The sequence below is a fragment of the Heptranchias perlo genome, chromosome 6, assembly GCF_035084215.1.
Source record: "Heptranchias perlo isolate sHepPer1 chromosome 6, sHepPer1.hap1, whole genome shotgun sequence".
Taxonomy (NCBI): domain Eukaryota; kingdom Metazoa; phylum Chordata; class Chondrichthyes; order Hexanchiformes; family Hexanchidae; genus Heptranchias; species Heptranchias perlo.
This window is the reverse complement of record NC_090330.1, coordinates 107,501,229-107,521,322: the sequence shown is the minus strand read 5'-3', so window position 1 is coordinate 107,521,322 and position 20,094 is coordinate 107,501,229. Positions and strand designations below refer to the sequence as shown.

At 43.6% G+C, this 20,094-nt stretch overlaps 1 protein-coding gene across 3 annotated transcripts in view; it reads right to left on the bottom strand.

Moving 5' to 3' along the window:
• farp1 (FERM, RhoGEF (ARHGEF) and pleckstrin domain protein 1 (chondrocyte-derived)) overlaps positions 1–19,796 on the bottom strand; it is a 240,541-nt gene extending 220,745 nt beyond the window's left edge. For 2 of the 3 annotated variants that reach the window (XM_067986578.1, XM_067986580.1), the window contains exon 1: positions 19,458–19,796. The gene's annotated coding sequence lies outside the window, so the exon portion shown is untranslated. The remainder of the gene's footprint in view (positions 1–19,457) is intronic. The other variant, XM_067986579.1, reaches the window with a different exon arrangement.
• Positions 19,797–20,094: the final 298 nt, after the last annotated feature.

Sequence of the window (20,094 nt, the reverse complement as noted above, 5' to 3'; positions counted from 1 at the left end):
CCCCCAGAACAAGCTCTGTAGGCTTTATGCTCAGCTCATTAGCGACACCATTATCTCTCAGGTTCAGCTGAGACCTGATTAATTTAGATGGATGTAAAAGATCCCTATTTCGAAGATGAGCAGGTGAGTTCTCCCCGGCGTCCTGGGCCAATATTTATCCCCTAAACAAACATCGCAAAAACGGGTTATCTGGTCATTATCACATGGCCGGAAGTTTGTGGGATCTTGCTGTGCGCAAATCGGCTGCAGCGTTCTCTACATTACAACAGCGACTACACTTCAAAAGCACTTCATTAGCTGTAAAGCGCTTTGGGTCGTCCTGAGGTCGGGTAAGGTGCCATATAAATGCACGTCTTCCTTTCTTTAATAGGAATATTAACAAAAAACAGTTCAAAATCCAAGATGGACAAAATGAAGCATTTTTGTCTTATGCTAGATTGTTTATCAGTCTTTTTTGCTGAGAACAGCAGAGGCAGAATTAAAGTCAGTCATTGCCAGCCGTTTCTGCAAGTTGTACAGAAATACACATCACTCTGGTTAATTTTCACTCCGAAGGATAATTAGGCGATATGCCCAGTTCAGCAAAGCTTTTATCTGTCTGGCTTTGTGGCTGCAGTTTTACTTGGGATGGGAACCCATCGGAGGCTCGATACCAAAAGAAAAGGGAGTTCAATATACTGAGGGTTGTTGAACACGGGTGTGAATTTGTCAAGCAGTATCCTTGTTGGATGACTGTGGAATGTATTAATTTCCAGCCACGAATGGATCGTACAAAGTGGATTGAGACAAACACCCTGAATGTCCTTGGGGTCGTGGTTTTGATTGACAGCTGTGTCTGGGTGAACGTGTGGGTCGGTCTCCCGACAGCTCAGGCCAAATGCTTCTTTACAGTGCCACTGACAGACAGCTCTCGAGAGGACCGAACAACCATATTTCAAGGAGCAACTTTAATGTCGAGTGGTGGCACAAGAGAAGCATCTTTGTTGTTTTTGAGGAGGACGGTAATGGTTGTAATTCCTGTGTATACACCATTTGTACCGAATACAGATCATTTACCTGTTTAACGTTAAATAAACGTGTCTGTTGTTTTATAACCTTAGCCTCAGTCTGATTAAGTTCACACAGAAATACGTGATAAGCCAAGCACAGTGACTATTAAAAGAAAGATTTGCATTTATCTAGCACCTTTCACAACCTCAGGGCATCCAAAAGCGCTTTACAGCCAATGAAGTATTTTTGAAGTGCAGTCACTGTTGTAATGTGGGAAACGCAGCAGCCAATTTGCGCACAGCAAGATCCCACAAACAGCAATGTGATAATGAGCAGATAATCTGGTTTTTTAAAAAAATAATGTTGGTTGAGGGATAAATATTGGCACAGGACATCTGGTAAGTAGTTAATTTGAACCAAACATTAGTAAATTTGTACCAAAACATTAGTAAATTTGTACCAAACCAAAACGCTGCTTGCAATAAAAGCTTCTTAAAATCATAAAACGTAAGCTTGTAATAATTACATTTTACTTTCACTGTTGACCCAAAGGAAGGATTACTGACTGGTGGTTCGGTTTGCATCAGAAAGGAGGCTGTTCACAGATACCTATTCGATACGTGTACAGTTGCGTCAGTCAGTTCTGGCACTTTCAACTGCGTGACCATAACTGTGACATATATTAACAAGTGCTGCATCCTTAAGTGAATTCGTGAACCTCTTCTCCTCTGCGAATGGCTGAAAGTGTTCATTGCATGATACATCACAGCCACTATAATGTTTTTGCCATTCAAAATATGCAAAGTATAAAAGCAAAACAATTATGCAGCAGTTTCAATTCTGAATCATTGTAAGGTACAGCTTTGCACCAGTTTGGAGAGTTTTAAAAAAAATTCACTTGATGCCAGCACTGCTTGCAACTTATTCTCTATTTTGGTAACCGCGGCTGTCATTTTGGAAAGTCCCTACATGACACAAGTTGAACTGAGTTGCAATTAATATCTAATCTGGAGACTTGAACATAAAATCTAGACTGACACTGCGGTGCAGTACTGAAGCAGTGCTGCGCAGTCGGAGGTGCCGTCTTTTGGATGAGACGTTAAACTGAGGCCCCGTCTGCCCCTCTCAGATGGATGTGAAAGATCCCATGGCCACTATTTCGAAGAAGAGCAGGGGAGTTCTCCCCGGTATCCTGGGCCAATGTTAATATCTCTCAACTAACATCACTTAAAAAAAAGATTATCTGGCCATTACTTTATTGCTGTTTGTGGGATCTTGCTGTGCACAAATTGGCTGCCACGATTTCTGCATTACAACAGTGACTACACTTTAAAAAAGTACTTCATTGGCTGTAAAGCACTTTGAGAGGCCCTGAGGTGGTGGAAGGCACGATGGAAATGCAAGTTCGTTCTTTCTTCATCAATTTACAGCGAGCGGACACTTCCTCTCAGGCTCCTTCATGTCAGATCAGCCTTTGTTTTATTCTCTTTGCAGAAAACGAGCAGGTCACATTGTCCTGTGAGAAAACACCAGACGTGTTGGGCATGGCAACTTGTCGAACAGAAAAGAGCGCTTTATTAAAGCTCCCTCGCATAACTCTTGGAACAAAGCTGATAACATTGCAAAACTGACCCTCCAATACACGGCAGACTGGTCAGAAAAGTAAAAGCCCATGGGATCCAAGGGAAAGTGACAAATTGGATCCAGAATTGGCTTCAGTGGCAGGAAGCAAAGGTGTGGAGATGTCGGTGATGGACTGGGGTTGACAATTGTAAACAATTTTACAACACCAAGTTATAGTCCAGCAATTTTATTTTAAATTTAAAATAAAATTGCTGGATTATAACTTGGTGTTGTAAAATTGTTTACAGGAAGCAAAGGGTAATGGTCGACGGGTGTTTTTGCGATTGGAAGGCTGTTTCCAGCGGGGTCCTGCAGGGCTCAGTACTAGGTCCGTTGCTTTTCGTAGTATATATCAATGATTTAGACTTAAATGTAGGGGGCATGATTAAGAAGTTTGCAGATGATACAAAAATTAGCCGTGTGGTTGATAGTGAGGAAGGAAGCTGTAGTCTGCAGGAAGATATCAATGGACTGGTCAGGCAGTCAGAAAAGTGGCAAATGGAATTCAATCTGGAGAAGTGTGAGGTAATGCATTTTGGGGAGGGCAAACAAGGCAAGGAAATACACAATAAATGGGAGGATACTGAGAAATGTAGAGGAACAGAGGGACCTTGGAGTGCATGTCCACAGATCCCGGAAGGTAGCAGGACAGGTAGGTATAGAATATCAGAACAGGGAGGTTATGCTACAACTGTATAAAACACTGGTTAGGCCACAGCTTGAATACTGCGTATAGTTCTGGTCACCACATTATAGGAAAGATGTGATTGCACTAGAGGGTACAGAGGAGATTTACGAGGATGTTGCCAAGGCTGGAGAATTATAGCTATGAGGAAAGATTGAATAGGCTGGGGTTGTTTTCTTTGGAACAGAGGAGGCTGAGGGGAGATTTAATTGAGGTGTATAAAATTATGACGGGACCAGATAGAGTGGATAGGGACGATCTATTTCCCTTAGCGGAGGGGTCAGTGACCAGGGGGCAAAGATTTAAAGTAATTGGTAGAAGGATTAGAGGGGAGCTGAGGAAAATCTTTTTCACCCAGAGGGTGGTGGGGGTCTGGAACTCACTGCCTGAAAGGGTGGGAGAGGCAGAAACCCTCAACTCATTTAAAAAGTACATGGATGTGCTCTTGAAGTGCCGTAACCTACAGGGCTATGGACCAAGTGCTGGAAAGTGGGATTAAGCTGGATAGCTCTTTTTCGGCCGGCACAGACACAATGGGCCGAATGGCCTCCTTCCGTGCCGTAACTTTCTATGATTCTATGTAAATACTGCAACGCAAGAATCGCCCCACTGTTGGCTGGTACAAAAGTGTCAAATATCAATTAATTTAATTCAGACTTCACAGTATAATCCCGTGTTTATTTACGAAACAAAACTTTGCGTTCCAGTCAGGACCACCTGAGCGAACAAGAATCGGTCAGTTCCGTAAGGGCTATATTTTGTTCTTTTCACAAAAATCAAGTGTTTGATTTTACTTGTGGAAAAACAAATACAATTTTGCTTTTAAAAGTTTTTGTGCTATTCGAACCTATTTACATTAACAAAGAAAAGCAGAGCAGGCGTTTAATCTTTGTAACCCCCTCCAGCCCCACAACCCTCCAAGATCTCTGTGCTCCTCCAATTCTGGCCTCTTGTGCAGCCCCAATTTTCATTATCCCACTGTTGGCAGCTGTGGAATTCCGTCCTTAAACCTCTCCGCCTCTCTCTGCTCCTCCACTAAGACGCTCCTTAAAACCTAACTCTTTGACCGAGCTTTTGGTCACCTGTCCTAATATCTCCTTATGTGGCTCGGTGTTAAATTTTGTTTGATAATCACTCCTGTGAAGCGCCTTGGGAGGTTTTACTAGGTTCATGTCACTGCTGTTTTATAATGTTCTTCTGAAACACCTAAATTGATGGCAGTGACTTGTGTTGAGATTTGGTTCCACAGGTGGTGGGGAGCTGTGGTATTTCCACACCTGCTCATTCCTCATGTGTGAACCTGGGCAGTGAGTGGCTCGTACACTATTTTGGGGGCTAACTGCCCTCTTAGAAGTTCTTGGGTGTAAAATCAGGGTGCGGAGGGTCACATGCCCCTTATAGAACCTGTCGGTACGGACAGGAAATTGGGTGGGTGCCATTACGGGCATGGCCCTCTATACACAGAACCCTCTACACCCAAATTAATGAAGGGAAACTTCCCCCTTTGACTATAAGGGACATTGTAGCTAAGCACGAACATGTTCTCACCTGGCATCTGTACACACCTGTCTGTACAGATGTTACGAACTCTAGCTGTTTTCCCGCCCTCTATAACCTGGGAACACTAGAGTGTCTTCATTAGATATTTTTTCCACCAAGTTACTAATTTTAATTAAATAGGAATATTTCTGGATCAAGATATGCCAATAATATTCTGTGAGATCGTTATTAGTCATTCTTAATTGGAATAGAACAGGTGACTCTACTTTCCATTTTTGGTAGTCTATCTGGAATTCACCACGATTATCTAGCACAAGACACCAAGTGCTGTTCACACAGGATCTTAAGATTGCTTTTCAAAACATTAACACATCTCCTAAGTAGAATTGCAGTAAAGAATCACATTCTCCTTTTCGTCTTTTGGATGAGATGTTAAACCAAGGTCCCATCTGCCCTTTCAGGTAAATGATCCCATGGCACATTTCAAAAGAAGAGCAGGGGAGTTCTCCCCGGTGTCCTGGCCAATATTTATCCCTCAACCAACATTACTAAAAAAACAGATTATCTGTTCATTATCACATTGCTGTTTGTGGGACCTTGCTGTGCACAAATTGGCTGCCACGTTTCCTACATTACTACAGTGACCACACTTCGAAAGTACTCCATTGGCTGTAAAATGATTTGGGACGTCCTGAGGTCGTGAAAGGTGATATATAAATGCTAGTTATTCCTTTCCCTTTCCCTTTCTTGATATAGGCCAGTTATCGAATAGGTGATGAACAGCTTCAAAGAGCAGGCATGGTCTGCAGAGACTAGATAAAGTTTTCTTTTAATTGGCTTTATGGCGAGGGCAGCATAGAGCATTTCCCCTGTGCAATAATTCACATTGTAATGGAGAACGCCATTGATGGATATGTGTGATAGATCTGTGCAGTCCAGGTAATTATGTTTAATATCGGATTGAAGCGTACAGCCAAAGATTTGATCTGGAACTCAAAACTAAACTCGAGTTTCAGAAAGAGTGGTTAAATTTAGTTGCAGTATATTTAGGTGGCCATTCAGCAATATTTTAACAGGCTTCTGGAACCATAAAGGTTCTTTTTTCTCTGACCTACATTGGCTCCTTCAACCAACATCGCTAAAAACAGATTATCTGGTTATTATCACATTGCTGTTTGTGGGATCTTGCTGTGCGCAGATTTTTCTTTTAATGTATCGCTCAGCAACTGACTGAATCATCAGAGGAGCTGTTAAAAGTTCCTTTTAATGAGAAATGACTGAATGGGAACCTTATTGCAATTAGAATGGGATAGGCTTTATGCCACACTAGTTTGATTCTCGGGCTAGGATAGGTCAGTTCAGCTAGATTACGCACTTGAAGTGCTGCAACCTACCAGGCTATGGACCAAGAGCTAGAAAGTGGGATTAGGCTGGATAGCTCTTTCACGGCCGGCACAGACACGATGGGCCAAATGGCCTCCTTCTGTGCCGTAAATGAATATGATTCTATGATTGTGAAGCACAACCACTTATAATCTCGAACACTGGTATCACCAATGTCCTCTCAAAAAGAGTGAACATCATCATCGCTGGCTTATACCGGCAGTAAAAAAAAACCGAACCAGCATTTTCCTTTCACACCAGCATTTATATTTGCCGCTGGGGTGCTGCTGCTTCCAGAACTGCTGGTAAAATTCTCTCTTTACAACAAATTTCATTTATATAGCGCCTTTAAAGCAGAAAAATGGCCCAAGGCGCTTCACAGGAGCGATTATCAAACAAAATTCGACACCGAGCCACATGAGGAGATATTCGGACAGGTGACCAAAAGCTTGGTCAAAGAGGTAGGTTTTGAGGAGCGTCTTAAAAGAAAGAGCCAGAGGGGTTTATGGAGGGATTTCCAGAGCTTAGGGCCCAGGCAGCTGAAGGCACGGCCGCCAATGGTGAGGGCGAAGGAAATCGGGGGGGTGGTGCGCAAAATTGGAGGAGAGCAGAGACCTGAGGGTTGTAGGGCTGGAGGAGGTTAGAGAGATAGGGAGGGGCGCGAGGCCTCTGATGGTGCTGGTGGTGTTGGGGGGTGGGGCAGGGCTGGCGGCAGCCCCTAATTCACTTCACAGACGCCATAACGCAACAGGGGAAAAGAACTGGGCGAGCCAAAAAAAAAAAGTTGATTCAGCGACAGCTCACAAAGAGCACAACACAGAATCAATGCTGACCGAAACCCAGGATTTGGAATCATTCCAAATTAGAAAGATACTGACTGGAGTATTTTGCAAGTCAAACCACGACCAAATTCAAATATGCCTGTCCCTTTAAGAAAGCACAGTGTTGTCCTTCGGCGGTGGGAGTTGTAGAGGGCTGTCTTTGTCACAGCGTTTGAATTGTTGGTTTAATTTACTTAAAAGATCAAAGTGCTTTGTTTGTTTGATTTATTTAACAGTCGTGTTCCTGTCATGTGAAAGAACTGGCTGGTGTCATCGCATAGATTTGCATACGATCGACACAAAGCATGCAAACTGGTCATACCTTCCAGGACACGCACTATTGTACTTCTGACATTCTTTTTTCTCAATCGTAGATACATGTGTGAAGCATTGTTGAGTTTGGAGAAACTCCACAGGCAAATGATTAACAGATTTGATGGAGCAAATTTAAAAGCAGGAGTTTGAACAGAGACGAGATTCTTCTGAAACCTGGTGCAGAACCAGAAAGGCTCAGTTTAATTCTCAGCTTGGGGAAACGATAACTTGGCACAGAACGAATTTCGAGAAGGCAGGACTGTAACCTCTGCAATTTGAAAGAGCGTTTGTTAGCATAGTGCAAATCTAAGTTAATTACTAATGGTGTAACCATTAACTCTTAGAGAGGGTGCAGAAGAGATTCACTAGAATGGTACCAGAGATGAGAGGTTTCAGTTATGTGGAGAGACTGGAGAAGCTGGGGTTGTTCTCCTTAGAGCAGAGAATGCTAAGAGGAGATTTGATAGATGTGTTCAAAATCGTGAACGGTTTTGAAAGAATAAATAAGGAGAAACTGTTTCCAGTGGCAGAAGGGTCAGTGACCAGAGGACACAGATTTAAGATGATTGGCAAAAGAACCAGAGGCAACATGAGGAAACATTTTTTTTAACGCAGGCAGTTATTATGATCTGGAATGCGCTGCCTGAAAGGGCGGTGGAAACAGATTCAATCGTAACTTTCAAAAGAGAATTGGATAAATACACAAAGGGAAAAAATTACAGGGCTACGGGGAAAGAGGAAGGGAGTGGGACTAATTGGATAGCTCGTTCAAAGAGCCGGCACAGGCGCGATGGGCCGACTGGCCTCCCCCTGTGCTGTAACATACTATGATACTATACTATGACTATGATGAACCCCTCACGTAATGACAGATTATAGAAAAGGTACAGCTTCAAGATTGTAGGAGACCAAGTCCACATACAGAAACTGCTGTTGAGAGAGAAGATTTTTTTTTAAAAAATGAAACTGAAATAAACCTGTTCATTCTGAGAACGAACAATGATATTTTGGCAATAACAAGGAGAACATTAATGTGTTCCCATGTATCTCAGTTGTACACCACCCTAACTGCAGCCCCTAAGATCAGAAAACTCAGCACAAGTTGGGGATTTAACCTGGGACCATCCTTGTCCATGTAGCTCAGTTCCACACTGCAGCAACTCGCTAAGGTTTCTTCGAAAGCACCTTCCAGATGCACGACCTCTACCATCTGGAAGGGCAAGGGTGAATTCTATCTACAGTCGCTAACTGCTTTAAAGTGGTTTTCACTGCACCATTATCTGATCTACTTACTGAAAGTCCCAATTTACTCACCAACATGTTGATATTGAGCGTCCGAAACAGACCTGAAATTGGCCTGCAATCAGTATTCAGCTGCCTAGGCCCTAAGCTCTGGAATTCCCTCCCTAACCCTCTCCGTCTCTCTACCTCTCTCTCCTCCTTTAAGACGCTCCTTAAAATCTACCTCTTTGACCAAGCTTTTGGTCACCTGTCCTAATATCTCCTTGGTGTCAAATTTTGTTTGATAATCGCTCCTGTGAAGCGCCTTGGGACGTTTTACCATGTTAAAGGCGCTATATAAATGCAAGATGTTGTTGTTGCTGTATTACAGGGGTATCACAGCTTTAAAGGACTAGAGTCTTCATTAAAAATTATTTGGGAGGAGAAGGTCAAGAACTATCGCAATTGTGTCACTGTGATGCCACACACAAGTGGCACGATGAGGTATTTGATTCAACTGTGATGCCCCCCACAGTTGAATAATCTGCCGGCATACTCATTCTCAAGGCCAACGATACGAATGACAGCCCTGCCAGCAACAAAGCAACAGTAGCCCGTCATTACCTCAGCTTTTTTAAAGATAGGAAGGGAACAAACTGAGGAGAGTTCCTGTCCTAAAGTGGGTAGCACCGTGATCATTAAAATGTGAGAGAAAACCTAGCTAAAGGCCCAAAAGCAGAGCGGGCCGGGGCAGGGCAGGGCAGCACCAGGACTGAAGGCCACTGGAGGGAAGATGAGGTAAATCAGGAAGAAGAGATTAGATAAATACCAAGCTTGGGTTTTAAGGGCCTACAACAGATAGTAGGTAGGGAAGGCTGATGTAGATAAAGGGTTAAAGGGCAGAGCGGGAAGGCTGATGCAGATAAAGGGTTAAAGGGCGTGGCACGGGGAAAATAACGAACGAAAAACTGAGGAAGAGTTCAAGAGGGTGTTTGGAAAATAGTTTTGAGGAATTACAATTACTTCACACATTGCATAAAAGTGATCAACGACAGAGTGGGAGAGCAAGGGGAAACCCATCTCGTTACACATTTTATTCATACTGTCCCATCACAAATATAAAACATCAAGGACGGAGCGCATCATTAAGCAGAACAAGTCGTGGGAAATTCAGGGCTGAAAATGTAACCGAGCGCAGGGAAATTGTGCTGAACAGATTTCAAGCGCAGGTCCTTGCTTCCCAAAAAAAAAAAAACTCTTGCCCATCTGAAACGCTAAAATGGGAATAACAGGCTTAAGAAATATGAACCTGCCCAAATCATGTTATGTGTTTGGTTTCCATTCACTCATTCCTTTCCTTTCAGTGCTGTGCTGACCTTGGAATGTCAACACCGCTGACATTTCCTCATAACACCATTCAAACTCGTGCTTTGGAATTTGAATTGGTTGCGAGTTTTCAGTGCAGTGCAAACAGTGTAGAGTTATTTACTCCAATTGCATTTATATCGTGTCGTTGCGCTTATCATCCTCTTCCTATTGAGGCCACCCACCCCCTGGGAAATGGGAGGTACAGAATATGAGGGCAAAATAAAACACCCGTGACGATTCGTAGAAGGAGTCAGACAAGTAATTAAATACCTCCCCCCACCCCCCCCCCCAACACTCAGTGCAAGAAGTGACTTAGGGTAGGTCTTTGTATAAATACGAGGACATCATCCTATCCAAAATAGAGTGCAACGTAAGGGATCCATTGTTGGTTGGGCCAGTATATGGCTGCCTCAATCTTTTGCACTTCGCCCAACTATTCCACATGTAATCAAATTCCTTTTGCTAATTTTAACAGATAGTTTAGTGGGTAACACTCTTGCCTCTGAGTCAGAAGGCTGTGGGTTCAAGTCCCTACTCCAGAGACTGGAGCACAAAATCTAGGCCGACGCTCCCAGTGCCAGTTCTGGGGGAGTGCTGCACTGTCGGAGGTGCCGTCTTTCAGATGAGACGTTAAACCGAGGGCCCCGCCTACCCGCTCGGGTGGATGTAAAAGGTCCCATGGCCACTATTTCGAAGAAGAGGAGGAGGGGAGTTCTCCCCGGTGCTCTGGCCAATATTTATCCATGATGTGGAGATGCCGGTGATGGACTGGGGTTGACAATTGTAAACAATTTTACAACACCAAGTTATAGTTAAATTCACATTTAAAATAAAATTGCTGGACTATAACTTGGTGTTGTAAAATTGTTTACAATATTTATCCCTCAACCAATACCACTAAAACAGATTATCTGGTCATTATCACATTACTGTTTGTGGGAGCTTGCTGTGCGCAAATTGGCTGCCATGTTTCCTACATTACAACAGTAACTACACTTCAAAAATACTTCATTGGCTGTAAAGCACTTTGAGTCAACCTGAGGTGGTGATAGGGGCCATAGAAATCCAAGTTCTTTCTTTCAATCAATACAGACACGAGCTGTCCATTAATTGATGTAACTTATTGCGGATTTATATATTTGTTTAAATCGAATACATTTAATAAATTGTCACAGACTTGAAACTCCTGCAATACCCCTTTAAACAATCCAAGTATACAGATGTATCAAAACAGACTCCCTCCTCCTCTTCCTGTCCCAGCACCAATGTTCCTCCTGTTTTCTCCCGAGGCATCTTTCATCTCCATCAAACCACAGCGCAAATTGTATCCTTCCCCCAGTCAGCATCAGTCCGCATTTTCAAAAAAAAATTGAAATGTACAGGGGCTTTTACAGTTCAAATGAAGAAAAATATCATATGATACAGCATCAAGGGGGGGGAAGTTGGCCAAGACTTCTGGTAATAAAAGCTTAGGCTCGTAACTCGTTTATTATCACCTAAATGTAATAAGTAATGAACATGCCGGTGTTTTATGTTGAAATAGGAATCTCAAACTTATCAATTTTTATTAGTTCTTCAAAGAACATAGTTTGTGATTAAAAAGTAACAAGTAATAGCGCCCCACGGCTCAGTGAGTAATTCACCATCTGCTATGGTGCTAAACCATAGAGACCGGGAAGGCCCCAGGTTGAGTCCTGGTCTGCGTCAAGTGAGCTGAATTCATTCCGTGATGTCAACATAATTGGCCTCAGCATCCCTGGACCAATAGGAACATAGGATCAAGAGTAGGCCATTCAGCCCCTTGAACCTGTCCCGCCATTCATTTAGATCATGGTTGATCTAAACCTTAACTCCATCTACCCGCCTTGGTTCCGTAACCCTTGAAAGTGGTGGGGGGGGGGGGAATGGGGGTCTCAGGATTCCTGCACCCGACCACTAACCCTTGACCCTTGCTGGGAAGTACACACGTATGGACACTGGGGCAGATGCAGTCGCAGTTGATTTGTGATTACCGCTACTCGCACTCTGGTCAAAGAGCCCATCAGAGCTCACAGCTGAGGAAATGTTACATGGGTGATGTGGCAGTAAGTGGGGGGGTGGGGGTTACATGCACCTGTGGGACCGTATCAGAATAAGAGTGGAGAGCAAAAACTTTTAAATGTTTTTATGGTAATATTGAGACTAGATTCACTCTGGGTTCCTGTTGGTTTCAAATGTCAAAACCTTCGCTTTTCTCAAAAACCCTCAACCCTCATTCTGAGAATAAACAACAACTTGCAGTTATACAGCGCCTTAAACATAGTAAAAACTTGCCAAGGCACTGCAGAGAAGCGTAATCAGACAGAATGTGACACCGAACTACATAAAGCGATACCAGGACAGGTGATAGGGGCAGGTTTTAAGGAGCATCTTGTAGGAGGAGAGAGAGGTACAGAGGAGGAGAGGTTTCGGGAGGCAATTCCAGAGCTTAGGGCCTAGGCAGCCGAAGGCACGGCCGCCAACGGTGGAGCGATGAAAATCGGGCAAGAGGCCAGAATTGTAGGAGCGCAGAGATCTCAGGGGGTTGTAGAGGCTGGAGGAGGTTAGAGAGATAGGGCATGGAGGGATTTAAACACCAGGATGAGAATTTTAAAATTGAGGCGTTGCCTGACTGGGAGCCAATGTAGGTCAGTGAGCACCGTGTACTGTATGTGCACAGGTGGCAGCATATATTTGCTTTCCATGCTGTAATTTCCATGTAATACTGTATGTGAAGCTGATTTGACCATTGCCACCCGACTTTGCAGGTGTTTTTTGGTCTTCCGTTTATTGACTGGGTGAGTTGGACTGTGTCCAGTGTCATGTTCAGATTTTTTTTTATTCGTTCACGGGATGTGGGCGTCGCTGGCAAGGCCGGCATTTATTGCCCATCCCTAATTGCCCTCGAGAAGGTGGTGGTGAGCCGTCTTCTTGAACCGCTGCAGTCCGTGTGGTGACAGTTCTCCCACAGTGCTGTTAGGAAGGGAGTTCCAGGATTTTGACCCAGCGACAATGAAGGAACGGCGATATATTTCCAAGTCGGGATGGTGTGTGACTTGGAGGGGAACGTGCAGGTGGTGTTGTTCCCATGCGCCTGCAGCTCTTGTCCTTCTAGGTGGTAGAGGTCGCGGGTTTGGGAGGTGCTGTCGAAGAAGCCTTGGCGAGTTGCTGCACTGAGTGCTTTATACCATTCCTGGACTAATGTGTCTCAACGTCCCGATTAACCATTTCCATAATATATGACTTGGTCACTATAAGAATCATCTGACACAGCCTCAGACATTTTCAGGATGCTGAAAATATTCACCTGGTAGGTTTGCGCAGAGACTAGCCTTATACAATCTGAGCAGATGTAACCTTTGTTGTGCAGTTGAAATAATTGCCAGACTTGGGATGCCAGATGCTGCCATTTGCAGCCCTGATTTTTCAATCATTGCAAACTCGGTGCATAGAATCAGACCACTGATGAAATTCTGAAAGTTAAATTGACTTATTTCTGTTTGGATAAGGCGACTTGGGAACGAAACCACCTGCTTTATCACCTTGACTCTTCAGGCCTTAATGTTTATTTTCACGGTCTCCTGAGTTGATATTTCACACTGATGAAAATAACAACTATTCCACACACTGCTCTCATAACACCATGGTTCAGTCAGCCAACGGAAGCAGAGATTCTTAACTGCATTATCTGCGTGAAATGAAGGTGTTCCACAGGCTGAAATCACCAGTCATTTAAGAATAGATGGATATTAACTTACGTCCTCCCGGTCTGGCAACGCCTGGATTTTAAAATTCTCATCCTTGTTTTCAAATCCCTCCATGGCCTCGCCCCTCCCTATCTCTGTAACCTTCTCCAGCCCTACAACCCTCTGAGATCTCTGCGCTCTTCCAATTCTGGCCTCTTGCGCATCCCCGATTTCCATCGCTCCACCGTTGGCTGCCGTGCCTTCAGCAGTCTAGGCCCTAAGGTCCCTAAACCTCTCCGCTTCTCTCTCCTCCTTTAAGACGCTCCTTAAAACCTACCTCTTTGACCAAGCTTTTGGTCACCTGTCCTAATATCTCCTTTTGTGGCTCAGTGTCGAATTTTGTTTATTAAAGCTCCTGTGAAGCACGTTTTACTATGTTAAAGGCGCTGTATAAATGCAAGTTGTTGTCGTCCAGGAAAGAGACTATGGTTGATCCCTTGGTAAACTTGCAATGATTGCTGCGCAATTGTTTATTTTTCCAATTTTCTCCCTTTCCCCCCCCCCCTCCTCTTGAAGGCACAGATTCTAGCAGTTCAGCGGACACTGGCAACACTTTGATACCCTGCATAATTGGCCATTCCTCATACGTAAGCTCAGACAGGGACTGACAGCAGGTTTTTAGAGCCTGGAGAGCAGCACAGCAAAGCGTGATTCTAACCTCATCAGACATCCACACAAACAAAGACGGACTTGCATTTATATAGCGCCTTTCACAGCCTCAGGACGTCCCAAAGCGCTTTACAGCAAATAAAGTACTTTTGAAGTGTGGTCACTGTTGTAATGTAGGAAACGCGGCAGTCAATTTGCGCACAGCGAGATCCCACAGACAGCGATGAAATAATAACCCGGTAATCTGTTTTTAGTGACGTTGGTTGAGGGGATAAACGTCAGCCGGGACACCGGGGAGAACTCCCCTGCTCTTCCTCGGAATAGTGCCGTGCAATCTTTTACGTCCACCTCAGAGGGGCCTCGGTTTAACGTTTCATCTGAAAGACGGCACCTCTGACAGCATTGCACTCCCTCAGTACTGCACTGGTACACTTTTTAAAACAGAACTTACTGCACAGCAATCAGGAACGGGAACCCCACCCCAGGGGTATTGAGACCAAGAGTGGAGATCAGTTAATTCAGCACAGAGATCAAACCCGAGACCTTCTTGTCCAAACAACTTAATACCCTGCTGTATAGTGAATTTACCCACTAGATAGATAGATAGATAGATATTTTTTAAACACGTGATAGTAGAATCATAGAACGGTCACATCACAGGAGGCCGCCATTCGGCCCATCGAGCCCATGCCAGCTTTTTGTAAGAGCAATCCAATTAGTCCCATTCCCCCATAGCCCTGCAAATTTTCTCCCTTCAAGCATTTATCCAATTTCTTTTTGAAAGCCACGATTGAATCTGCTTCTACCACCCTTTCAGGCAGCACATTCCAGATCACAACTATTTGCTGCATAAGGAAGTTTTTCCTCATGTTGCTTTTGGTTCTTTTGCCAATCACCTTAAATCCGTGTCCTCTGGTTCGCGACCCTTCCACCAATGGAAACAGTTTCTCTTTATTTATTTTATCTAAACCCCTTCATGGTTTTTGAACACTTCTATCAAATCTCCTCTCAACCTTCTCTGCTCTAAGGAAAACAACCCCAGCTTACATATGAACATAGAAGTGATAGCATTGTTCCCACAGTTTATGACATCCTTGAGACTCCTTTATAAGATTGCTCCTGGTAGCTGCTTTCTGTATCTACCATTCTCTATTTAATTTGAATGTCTTCCATTATTGCTGCTTTGTATCATTAATGCCCACAGCATATTGTTACGGTTTAGCTCATTAGTGGGTTTACTGCACATTTGGGAAATACTCCATGGCTCACTGTGCCTAAGTACCAAGAATCTTTAGCAATAAATCCAGAAATGTAACACAATTAGTACAATATACTCTGCCGTTTAAGAAAAATAAAACCATGGTGTGACATTTAAACGAAGACGTTAACATCCCCTGTGCAATATTTAGAAACAATTCGAGTCATATTTTTATGTTAAGCAGTTTACAAAAAATGCATAAAAGGCACAGTTACCCAGATAGACTCAACGAGCAGGGTGTCTATACTAGAGAGGCGTACACTTAGGAGTGATTTGATCGAGGCTTATAAAGTTATGAAAGGACCAGATTGTCTTTATGTGGACCATTTCTTTCAACTGAATAGGTTAGAGAGGACCAGGAGGTCAAGTTTACAAGTTATATGGAATGTACAGCACAGAAACAGGCCATTCGGCCCAACTTGTGTTTACGCTCCACACGAGTCTCCTCCCACCCCTCTTCATCTCACCCTATCAGCATAACCTTCTATTCCTTTTTCCCTCATGTGTTTATCCAGCTTCCCCTTGATTGCATCTATGCTATTCGCCTCAACTACTCCTTGTGGGAGCGAGTTCCACATTCTCACCACTCTCTGGGTAAAGAAGCTTCTCCTGAATTCCCTATTGGACTTATTAGTGACTATCTTATATTTATGGTCCCTAGTTTTGGACTGCACACAAGTGGAAGCATCTTCTCTACATCTACCCTGTCAAACCCTTTCATAATCAGGTCACCCCTCAGCCTTCTCTTTTCTATGATGTGGAGATGCCAGTGATGGACTGGGGTGGACAAATGTAAGGAGTCTTACAACACCAGGTTATAGCCCAACAGCTTTATTTGAAATCACAAGCTTTCGGAGGCTTCCTCCTTCGTCAGGTGAGTCACCTGACGAAGGAGGAAGCCTCCGAAAGCTTGTGATTTCAAATAAAGCTGTTGGACTATAACCTGGTGTTGTAAGACTCCTTACATTTGTCTTTTCCAGAGAAAAGAGCCCCAGCCTGTTCAATCTTTTCCAATAGTTATATTCTCTCAGTTCTGATATCATCCATGTAAATCATTTTTGCTCCTTCTCCAGTGCCTTTATATCCGTTTTATAATATGGTGACCAGAACTGTGCACAGTACTTCAAGTGTGGTCTAACCAAAGTTCTCTACCTATCAATTCTATCCCTCCAGAAATGAACCCCAGTGCTTTCTTTCTTTGTTTTTTTTTAAATGGCCTGTGTCACTACTTTTAGTTATCTCAGGGCCTTTGGATATTAGGAGGTTCTTCATTTCCCAGGGAACAGTGGACTCTCGGAACAGGCTGCCAGCTCGTGCGGTGAACACCGATTCGCTGAATTCCTTTGAGAGAGAGAGCTGGACCTGCTTCTGGCTTGGGCGGACATCACCTCATACAAGATGCAGGGTTATCCTGTAACGTAAATCAGGCCCAGGGTGATCTCCTGGACCAGCTCTGATCACTTAAAGGGCCTGCGTTGTTATCTGGTTTTGCACCTCTCCCAGGAGATTACACAGCTCCAGGTGGGTGGGGAGTGTCTGTACCGTGATGCACAAGGCCTCACGACTGTGTAGAACAGGTTGGATGGACCAGTAGATCTTTTCCTGTCCCTCATGTTCGTAAGTGCATTTAATACTATTTTTTTTTTGTTGGATCTCTATTGTGGTTCCGATAAGAGGCTCTGATACGCAAATAATGTATCTCATTCTTAAGTACATATGTTATGTCAACTTTTGAAGTCACATGCTTGATTCAGAACCTTTTGTTACTGTAATTCATTCATTTTATTAGGTTGGTTGTGTTTCAACAGATAAGTGAAATTGGTACAGCGTAAATCAAGCTCATTCTCCCAGTACTTGTGCGGTGTTTAGGAAAGATTATAGAACAAAATTACAACTAGCACTTAAAACTCAGTGGTTTAAAAAGAAACCAAACGCCAAAAACCTGATATAAAAAATAGAAGGTCTATCAGTATCTGTAAAAGGACGAAACAAATAAATGTTTTAGTTTAGACCTTGTGTCAGTACAGAGTTGACCAAGATTCTACATCTGAAACTTGATGGGCCTGCTGTGTGTTTTCAACAGTTTTTGTTTTAATGTACATTATTAAAGTATGCTACCAACAGCAACTCGCATTAATATAGTGCCTTTAACATAGCAAAACATCCCAATGTGCTTTTCAGGAGTGATTATCAAACATTTGAGACTTAACCACATATGATATTAGGACAGGTGACTAAAAGCTTGGTCAAGGAGGTAAGTTTTAAGAAGCGTCTTACAGGAGGAGTGGTAGAGAGGTGGAGAGGTTTAGGGAGCAAATTCCAGAGCGTAGGGCCTAGGCAGCTGAAGGCACGGCCGCCAATGGTGCAGCGATGAAAATCGGGGGATGCGCAAGAGGCCAGAATTGGAGGAGCGCAGAGATCTCGGAGGGTTGTAGGGCTGGAGGAGGTTACAGGGATAGGGAAGGGCGAGGCCATGGAGGGATTTAAAAATATGGACGAGAATTTTAAAATCGAGGCGTTGCCGGACCGGGAGCCAATGTGGGTCAGCGAGCACCAGGGGTGATGGGTGAACGGGATTTGGAGCGAGTTAGGATACGGGCAGCAGAATTTTGGATGAGCTCAAGTTTACGGATAGTTTACCCAGTTTAAATTGCCTTAATTTCCTGTCAGCGTATATAAGGAAGGAGGGGTGCTAGATGTGCTGTTAACATTCAGAACGAACTGGAACAATCTAGTCACATTATTTTGCAGAATTGAAGGGTATGGAAGCCCTGAAGGGGTCACTTGGTAACGAGATATTCTGCTGAATTTTAAGTGCCAGTTGTAATTTTGTTCTGGAATCTTTCCTAAACACCACGAGCACCGAGAAAGCTGGCCTTACTCTGTACCAACTTCACTTATCTAATAAAACACGACTACCTTAATAAAACAAATGAATCACAGTAACAAAAAGGTCCCGAATCAACCATGTGATTTCAAAAGTTGACGTAACATGTTCTTAAGAATGAGGCACATTAAGCATCAGAGCCCCAGTAGAGATTCAACAAAAAAATAATTGTACCAATGGGAAAAAATAGCATTAAATGCACTTAATTATCCACTGCCTATTATGGGCATTTTTTTGCACACTTGCTTGACATGTAAAAATATGCCTTTAATTGTTTGCCAATGTTACACATATGATTCCAGGCAGAAAGCAGAGTCTGTCTAAAGATAAACATAGTCTTTTTTTTTAAAAAAAGGTATGGACAGATCTGTAGATTGCTCTGGCTCAGCCTCCTGGTTGTGATCTCTCTGGATTCACATTTTTTCTGGTCTATCTCCCCATGAGGTCTAACCTTGTTTCTACACGGTCGGTTCAAGCGCAGTTCACAATGAGTTTTGCCTCTTAAAACACTCATTTTTTAAAAAAAAACAAGGCGAACGTTTTGTCCATCTCCTTTTATGACACTGAAACTGATCAAAGCGCCACAGAAACACCAACAGGACGTGGAAACGTCTACAATCCTTTAATCATTTGGACGAATAACTAACATAATTCCCACTGAAACTTGATCCATAAAAGGGAACGTTGGGGGGTGGAGGTGAAAAGAGAGAAATCCTTAATCACGAAAGCTGAAATCTTTGCATTTAAAAACTTTTGAGCTAATTCCCTTAATTCCAATTACTTTTTAAAAAAAATTTTTAGAAATAGGGAGATAAACAATCCCAACCTTCAGCTCAACACATGACAAGGCTCAAAGGTGGGAGACTGGGAGCATTTACTGCACTCAGGCCGAAACAAAAAGAATTGTTGGGAGATCCGCTCCAGATACTGGGCAGGAGAGGAACTTCCAAGTCACACCGCTCTGGGCTCCCCTCACTACCCCTTACCCTGAGCCCCAGATCAACCCCTCCAACAAGTCCCTCTGGTTCCTTACCAAGTGTGCGGGTTCCTCCTCCTCCCGGTTCAAATCCAACCTCACCTCGGCGACTGCAGTCTTTTCCTCGGGTCTGGTAGCTCCTTCTTTCTTTCTTTCCTTCCCCCCCCCCAGGACTATGAGACGCTCTTGGTTTTGGGGAAGGGAGAGGTCGGGGCTGGTCAGAGCAGGCGGGCTTCAGTTGTTCAAAGAGAAGAGGAGGAGGAGGAGGAGGAGGAAGAAGAAGACGGGCTCTGGGTCGCCATATCCCAACTGCTGAGAGATGTTACACTGCACTCTGCGAGCTTCACATTTACGGATTGGGCTTGGATAAAGAACAGCGCCATCCCCATCAGACCTGGAAACAGCAGAAGGGGCGAAGCGCCGCCCAACTCAATCAACGCGTGAGTGGAGGAACATTCAATCAATCGTTCAGGTCCAAAGGTAACTTACAGGAGAGAACACTGAAGGATAGAAGGAGTGCAATGATCGGAAAGTTAACACGGTGGATTGGACTCAAGTGAAGAAGGAAGATGGCAAACCTAATTATCAACCTTTTTAAAAAAAAAATAAACTAGTGAATTATTTTAAAGTTATTTTTCTCTGGGTTTTTATTTTTGCCTCTCCCAGGAAGTTGACCTGGGTCAAGATCCTGGAA